The sequence below is a fragment of the Oncorhynchus nerka genome, linkage group LG9a (assembly GCF_034236695.1).
Source record: "Oncorhynchus nerka isolate Pitt River linkage group LG9a, Oner_Uvic_2.0, whole genome shotgun sequence".
In the NCBI taxonomy this organism is placed as follows: Eukaryota; Metazoa; Chordata; class Actinopteri; order Salmoniformes; family Salmonidae; genus Oncorhynchus; species Oncorhynchus nerka.
This window is the reverse complement of record NC_088404.1, coordinates 43,705,869-43,714,987: the sequence shown is the minus strand read 5'-3', so window position 1 is coordinate 43,714,987 and position 9,119 is coordinate 43,705,869.

Below are 9,119 nucleotides of genomic sequence, written 5' to 3'. Positions count from 1 at the left end.
AGCCAAAAGATTATCAACATCAAAGGGTAGAGTTAGGGACAGAGTCCAGGAACTGACACACACAACCTAACACAGCAGCCTCTGCTTTCTGTTTAGTTTAAGGGTCTCTGACGGATTTAAAACAAACCTATTTGTGTACGCTTGCGCCTCACTTTCTGGGTATTATGCAGGCAGAGTTGGGCTTTTACTATGAATGTGGCTGCCAATATTTTGTTTCCATGCAATTAACAATTTAATTATCTTTTCTTTGAAGTGTACTACTGCACAGTTCCATAATAGGGCTTGTGTTTTGGGTATATCCAGCCCACATTATTTAGACTACTTTGGTCTACTACAGCACTTCTCTTTAAAGTCCTTGTCCTTATTTGAATAATGGTGGTGGGATGCTGCTGGCTTTTTGTTCTGTAACACTACATCTCATTGAAGGTTGCTTCTTCTCACCTTTCTATTTTCTGATTGTCTTCTGTAGGGTGTCTGCCCTTTTTTTACCTGCATGGCTTCACAGATCAAAGAACAACACTGAATATCAGAGGAGGCTGGTGGGAGGAGCTATAGGAGGACGGGCTCATTGTAATATCTGGAATGGAATAAATGGAATGATATCGAACACATCAAACATATGGAAACCACATGTGTGACTCTGTTCTATTTATTCCATTCCACACGTTACAATGAGCTCATCCTCCTATAGCTCCTCCCACCAGCCTCCACTGCTGAATATATGCTAATGTATGGAAGCTGTTTCATTGCAAAGATAGTTGAAAAGGTACTGGAAAATAAGGTATTATAAGGAGATGTATATGTTTTGTGTCAAATTGCACTAATGTACAGTATGTGTTTGTGCTGCTAATTTATTTATTAGGCTGCTTTCTTGGCCAGGGCGCATTTTTAAAATCGATGCTCACCGCAAAGTGACCTTCCTGCTTCAATTATAAATGAAATAATAAGATGTCCAACATCTGACAGATTTCTTTATTTATGTCTTGAACGACACCACCCAGGGACATAAAGCGTCTGGATTAATCAGGACCTCCACCTCAGTGAAGTGAAACGTTAACACGAGCGACTAAAAGTAAACTTTTGACGAGCTTTACTTTTCCTGCGAGATGACGCCTTCCTCTCATCCTCACTCCAGGGAGCATGTAGCCTAGCTACATCAATAGAACTATCCCTGCATCTGTCTGCTTTCTCCTCTCTGTCTCCTCAGACTCCCATGTCTGCGTGAGAGCTGTGCACGTTCCAGGGGTTTCTGTAAGAGAACAGAAGCGTAGCGAGTGAGAGGTGCTGAGGCGCACATTGCATCCACATCGCAGTGATGAGGTGTGTCAGGATTAGCGGTATCTGAGTGAACGCCCCCACACCGCTCTTCAAATCTCCCCCCGCTGCGCACTCTGGCACGGACACATGGGCTGGGGGTGGGAGGGTAGAGAGAGAGGAATATATTCTTCCCAATATTATCTAATGCGACAAACATTGGTATTGTATAGGCTGAGTGTAGACTGATAAGTAGTGTTAATGGAAAAACTGTGACACAGAACCATTGGTTACCCATGTGATGACGCACAGCATGGCTAAACTACCTATGAACGCTCTATAAAGTATACCATAATGTACATGTAAAGTGTTACCACTAATCCATCTCTCTTTGTCTTGATTGATTCTCTGCATTCTCCCTGGTTCCCTCCTTCTCTACCTCTCTGTCGGTGGATTGTATGTAGCGCTGGGTGTTCTGTCCATGGACAAGGGAGCTTCTCAAGAGAAGTGGTCTCCATAAATACATCAGAGCAGAGCCACTCTCGCTGCCTGAGAGCTGCCCATTCTCAGCATAACACACAGATGAGTCAGAGTTGTACTGCAGGAGGAATACTGTACTCCAGGGTTCCCCAACTGGCGGTCCAATGGACAAATTTGACCCGTGGTTGATTTTATTTGGCCCTCCAAGTATTCTGAGAAAAAAGTATTATATTATTATTTATTATTATTGCTGGACATAAGACTAAAAACACCAGCAAATCAGCTCCAAGTTATTTTAATTTAGGAAATGAATCAAGTATTCCCACGCATAATAGAGATATACAATCACCAGCCAGTTTATTAAGTACACTCATCTAGTACTGTATCGTACCCCCCTTTGCCTGCAAAACAGACTGAATTCTTTGCGGTAATCTACAAAGTGTCAAACGTTCCACATGGATGTTGGTTCATGCTGACTCGATGGCATCATGCTGCAGACGGCGGTGCGTTCATGATGCGAACAACCTGTTCCATCTCATCCCAAAGATGCTCTAATGCACCAGCCTTTTCTGAGTCAAGATCACTTTTTGAGTCAAAATGCAACCTGAGATTTACTGCTCATATATATATGAGCCCGTCCTCCTATGTATATACACACACACACAGGTGACGTCAGAAGTTTATATACACCTTAGCCAAATACATTTAAACTAGGTTTTTCACAATTCCTGACATTTTAATCCTAGTAAAAAAAATCCCTGTTTTAGGTCAGTTAGAATCACCACTTTATTTGAAGAATGTGAAATGTCAGAATAACGGTGGAGATAATTATTTATTTCAGCTTTTATTTATTTCATCACATTCCCAGTGGGTCAGAAGTTTACATACACTCAATTAGTATTTGGTAGCATTGGATTTCAATTGTTTAACTTGGGTCAGACAATTCGTGTAGCCTTCCACAAGCTTCCCACAATAAGTTGGGTGAATTTTGGCCCCTTCCTCCTGACAGAGCTGGTGTAACTGAGTCAGGTTTGTAGGCCTCCTTGCTCGCACAGGCTTTTTCAGTTCTGCCAACACATTTTCGTTGGGATTAAGGACAGGGCTTTGTGATGGCCACTCCAGTAGCTTTGTTGTCCTTAAGCCATTTTGCCACAACTTTGGAAGTATGCTTGGGGTCATTGTCCATTTGGAAGACCCATTTCCGATCAAGCATTAACATCCTGACTGATGTCTTGAGATGTTGCTTCAATATATCCACATTCTTTTCCTGCCTCATGATGCCATCTATTTTGTGAAGTGCACCACTCCCTCTTGCAGCAAAGCACCCACACAACATGATGCTGCCACCCCGTGCTTCACTGTTGGTATGGTGTTCTTCGGCTTGCAAGGATCCCCTTTTTCCTCCAAACACAACGATGGTCATTATGGCCAAACAGTTCTAGTTTTGAGTTTTGTTTCATCAGACCAGAGGACATTTCTCCAAAAAGTACGATCCTAGTCCCCATGTGCAGTTGCCAACTGTAGTCTGGCTTTTTTATGGTGGTTTTGGAGCAGTTGCTTCTTCCTTGCTGAGTGGCCTTTCAGGAGCATTCTTCATACCAAACCACATGACCTTTGTTTTGGAGGTGTTCAGAACAAGGTTAAGGGCATTTGTTGGACACAAAGAAAACTTTGTTGTAGAGCGTTTAACACAAAATTCCAGGAGGGGGCAGCTGAGTATAAGACTGTATCATCTGCATATAAATTGATGAGAGAGCTTCCTACCACTGGAGCTATGTTGTTGATGTAAATTGAGAAGAGCGTGGGATCTAGGATCGAGCCTTGGGGTATTCCCTTGGTGACAGGCAGTGGCTGAAATAGCAGATGTTCTGACTTCATACACTGCACTCTTTGAGAGAGGTAGTTAGCAAACCAGGCCAAATACCCCTCAGAGACATCAATGCTCCTTAACCGGCCCACAAGAATGGAATGGTCTACCATATCAAAAGCTTTGGCTAATTCAATAAAAATAGTAGAAAAAAATTTGCTTAGAATCAAGGGTAATAGTGACTTCATTTAGGACCTTTAAGGTCGCTAAGCACATCCATAACCTGAGCGGAAACCAGATTGCTTACCCGAGAGAAAAAGTAAAAAAAGCCAGTCAGTTGACTATTGACAAGTTTTTCCAAAACGTTCCAAAACAGGGGAAAATATAAATTGGCCTATAACAGTTAGGATCAGCTTGATCCCCCCCTTTAAGTAAAGGACGCACTGTGGCTCCCTTCCAAGCAATGGGAACCTCCCCAAAGAGGAGAGAGTTTTTTTTTTAAGTCAGAGATCGGCTTGGTGATGATAGGGGCTGTAACCTTAAAGAAGAAAAGGTTCTAAGCCATCTGACCCAAATGTTTTTGGGGGTCAAGTTTAAGGAGATCCTTTAGCACCTCGGACTCAGTAACCGCCTGCAGGGAGAAACTTTGTAGCGGGGCAGGGGTAAAAGAGGGAGGAGCATCAGGGATAGTCGCATTAGAAGGGGTGGGAAATGTTTGACGGGCAAGGAGGAATGGCTGAGTCAAATAGGAATCCTGACTTAATGAATGCTCCTTGTCAGTAACAACCACATCATCAACATTAATGGACATGGGCAGCTATGAGGAGGAGGGTTTATTCTCCAGGTCTTTAACTGTTTTCCAGAACTTCTTGGGGTTAGACCCAAAGAGAGAGAACTGCTCCTTAAAGTAACTAGCTTTGGCCTTCCGGATAACCTGAGAGCACTTATTTCTCATTTGCCTCACGAGAGCCAGTCAGCCTGAGTATGCGTGTGCCAAGCGATTTGACAAACGGAATTCTTGAGGTGGAGTAACTCTGCCAAATCACTGTCGAACCAGGGGCTCGACCTGTTTTTCATTTTCTTTATGGGCGCGTGTTAACAATACCTCTGAAAATATAAAAAAGAAGGTTCAAGCGTATTTGACAGAGTGGATCAAGATGATTCTATACCATTTTACAGAGGCCAGTTCATGAAGGAAGGCTTTCTCATTCAAGTTTTTTAGCAAGCGTCTATGACATCAGGACAGGTCATTTCCCTGAGCAGCCATTACAAACACAGGCTGTAAAACAGTGATCACTAAGGTCATTACAGAAAACATCAGACTGATACCTATCATGATTGTTTGTGAGGATAACATCAAGGAGAGTAGCCTTTTCTGGATGTTTGGAGTCGTACCTTGTGGGATTGGTAATAATCTGAGAAAGATTTAGGGATTCCCATTACTTTAGGACTTGGTCAGATGGTTTAAGCATGTCCCAGTTTATGTCACCTAGCAGGACAAATTCAGACTTTGTGTAAGGGGCCAGGAGAGAGCTTATGGCATTTAGGGTACAGGCCGGTGCTCGTGTACAAATGTGATCATGTAAAAATGTAAGCAAGGTTTGAAATGATTGTTTAAGTCAAATATTATACCTGTTTGGGCTTCTTGCGGTCAATTTGCAGTCTACAAATGATTTGTAATTATGTTCCGGCCCCCTGACCATCTGCTCAAGAAAAGATCGGCCCGCGGCTGAATCTAGTTGATGATCCCTGCTGTACAGTATGTGGGTTGAGTAGTTAAGCAAGCTGGCACAAACACCATCCCACATACTGGACCAAGTGCTCTTTAACATTTCTCCTCTGAGGGTAGAGTCCCTCACTGTGCCAGGTCTCTGGTGTCCCTTCAGCCTCTCAGCCAGGCCATGCCCAGTTGGTCAACGGCTATTCTCCACTCCAAGATGCTTCTCAAATGTCACCCCTGATCCTATTCCCTATGTAGTGCACTTATTTGGACCAGAGCACTGAGCACTGCATAGGGGATAGAGTGCCATTTCAGACACAGTCCCTCTGTGTGCCAGGTTTCCCTTCAGTCTCTATGCTGGTCACACCCTATTGGCTAACGGCTGTTCAGTTCTCCACTCCAGCATACTATCCTATCTACATCCTAATAAGGTATCTGACCTGCTTACTGTGCTGGACCATCAGCAGTATCACTGCACAGACAAATTAGGGCCAATAGCTCCCTGTTTGTGAACACTGCGTACACTAATCTGTGTCTGATGAACACTGAGTATTTTGTCCAGACCAAACATGACAGCGTTTAGAACTGTGACTCACCCTGCCTCACTGAGCAAAAATATAAATGCAACAAGTAACTATTTGAGTTACAGTTCATGTAAGGAAATCATTCAATGTAAATAAATTCATCAGGCTCTAATCTATAGAGTTCACATGACTGTGAATACAGATATGAATCTGTTGGTCACAGATACCTGAAAAGAAAGGTAGGGTGTTGATCAGAAAACCAGTCAGTGTCTGGTGTGACCACCATTTGCCTCATGCAGTGCGACACATCTCCTTCACATAGAGTTGATCAGGTTGTTGATTGTGGCCTGTGGAATGTTGTCTCACTCCTCTTCAATGGCTGTGCAAAGTTGGTGGATATTAGCAGAAACTGAAACACTCTGCCATACACATCCCAAACTTCCCCAGCGTGCCAGTGGCCATCGAAGGTGAACATTTTCCCACTGAAGTCAGTTACGACACTGTCTGCAGTCAGGTCAAGACCCTGGTGAGGACGACAAGTACGCAGATGAGCTTCCCTGAGACGGTGTAGCGGTATTTATTAGAGAGGGGTAAAGAAAGATTTTGTTCGGGCGCCAGGCAGGTATTAACCATGCCGAAAGGAAAAGAGTAGAATAGAGAGAGTACCACTACCAGACCCACACACATCAGCAGAAGAGACTGCCTAGAGTGTAGCCGGTTTACCAGATAGCCAGTGGAGAGAAAAGAGAATACACACCATATAAAACCCACATCACAGCACAGGGGTAACCCAAACACGAATACCTCATACAATAATACTAATACTAATAATGGCAGAGCAATTCAACAGCAACTTCATACAAGAACGAACCCAGTCATCAACATAGGATTTGCAATAATCTGTATTATTTTCTAGTGGGTGAGTGCAGAGGGTATGAATGTGGGGGGTGTTCAGCGACACAACAAAATAAATATAGGAAAAATAAATAAGGACAGAAGAAAAAGGAAAAGAAAAAGGACAACAAAGTGAAACCTCTAAAGAAACAAGAGACCATAATACAAGAAACAGCACTATAGAGAGATAGAACAACAACAACGCAGCCACTGCCAGCTAGCCTACTTCAGCAGTACTGTATCATTTGAATTATTTTAGTCAATAAGATTCCTGCTACGTAAGCTTAACTTTCTGAACATTCGAGACGTGTAGTCCACTTGTCATTCCAATCTCCTTTGCATTAGCGTAGCCTCTTCTGTAGCCTGTCAACTATGTGTCTGTCTATCCCTGTTCTCTCCTCTCTGCACAGACCATACAAACGCTCCACACCGCGTGGCCGCGGCCACTCTAATCTGGTGGTCCCAGCGCGCACGACCCACGTGGAGTTCCAGGTCTCCGGTAGCCTCTGGAACTGCCGATCTGCGACCAACAAGGCAGAGTTCATCTCAGCCTATGCCTCCCTCCAGTCCCTCGACTTCTTGGCACTGACGGAAACATGGATCACCACAGATAACACTGCTACTCCTACTGCTCTCTCTTCGTCCGCCCACGTGTTCTCGCACACCCCGAGAGCTTCTGGTCAGCGGGGTGGTGGCACCGGGATCCTCATCTCTCCCAAGTGGTCATTCTCTCTTTCTCCCCTTACCCATCTGTCTATCGCCTCCTTTGAATTCCATGCTGTCACAGTTACCAGCCCTTTCAAGCTTAACATCCTTATCATTTATCGCCCTCCAGGTTCCTCGGAGAGTTCATCAATGAGCTTGATGCCTTGATAAGCTCCATTCCTGAGGACGGCTCACCTCTCACAGTTCTGGGCGACTTTAACCTCCCCACGTCTACCTTTGACTCATTCCTCTCTGCCTCCTTCTTTCCACTCCTCTCCTCTTTTGACCTCACCCTCTCACCTTCCCCTCTACTCACAAGGCAGGCAATACGCTCGACCTCATCTTTACTAGATGCTGTTCTTCCACTAACCTCACTGCAACTCCCCCAAGTCTCCGACCACTACCTTGTATCCTTTTCCCTCTTGCTCTCATCCAACACTTCCCACACTGCCCCTACTCGGATGGTATCGCGCCGTCCCAATCTTCGCTCTCTCTCCCCCGCTACTCTCTCCTCTTCCATCCTATCATCTCTTCCCTCTGCTCAAACCTTCTCCAACCTATCTCCTGATTCTGCCTCCTCAACCCTCCTCTCCTCCCTTTCTGCATCCCTTGATTCTCTGTCCCCTATCCTCCAGGCCGGCTCGGTCCTCCCTCCTGCTCCGTGGCTCGACGACTCATTGCGAGCTCACAGAACAGGGCTCCGGGCAGCCGAGCGGAAATGGAGGAAAACTCGCCTCCCTGCGGACCTGGCATCCTTTCACTCCCTCCTCTCTACATTTTCCTCTTCTGTCTCTGCTGCTAAAGCCACTTTCTACCACTCTAAATTCCAAGCATCTGCCTCTAACCCTAGGAAGCTCTTTGCCACCTTCTCCTCCCTCCTGAATCCTCCTCCCCCCCCCCCTCCTCCCTCTCTGCAGATGACTTCGTCAACCATTTTGAAAAGAAGGTCGACGACATCCGATCCTCGTTTGCTAAGTCAAACGACACCGCTGGTTCTGCTCACACTGCCCTACCCTGTGCTCTGACCTCTTTCTCCCCTCTCTCTCCAGATGACATCTCGCGTCTTGTGACGGCCGGCCGCCCAACAACCTGCCCGCTTGACCCTATTCCCTCCTCTCTTCTCCAGACCATTTCCGGAGACCTTCTCCCTTACCTCACCTCGCTCATCAACTCATCCCTGACCGCTGGCTACGTCCCTTCTGTCTTCAAGAGAGCGAGAGTTGCACCCCTTCTGAAAAAACCTACACTCGATCCCTCCGATGTCAACAACTACAGACCAGTATCCCTTCTTTCTTTTCTCTCCAAAACTCTTGAACGTGCCGTCCTTGGCCAGCTCTCCCGCTATCTCTCTCAGAATGACCTTCTTGATCCAAATCAGTCAGGTTTCAAGACTAGTCATTCAACTGAGACTGCTCTTCTCTGTATCACGGAGGCCCTCCGCACTGCTAAAGCTAACTCTCTCTCCTCTGCTCTCATCCTTCTAGACCTATCGGCTGCCTTCGATACTGTGAACCATCAGATCCTCCTCTCCACCCTCTCCGAGTTGGGCATCTCCGGCGCAGCCCACGCTTGGATTGCGTCCTACCTGACAGGTCGCTCCTACCAGGTGGCGTGGCGAGAATCTGTCTCCCTCACCACGCGCTCTCACCACTGGCGTCCCCCAGGGCTCTGTTCTAGGCCCTCTCCTATTCTCGCTATACACCAAGTCACTTGGCTCTGTCATAACCTCACATGG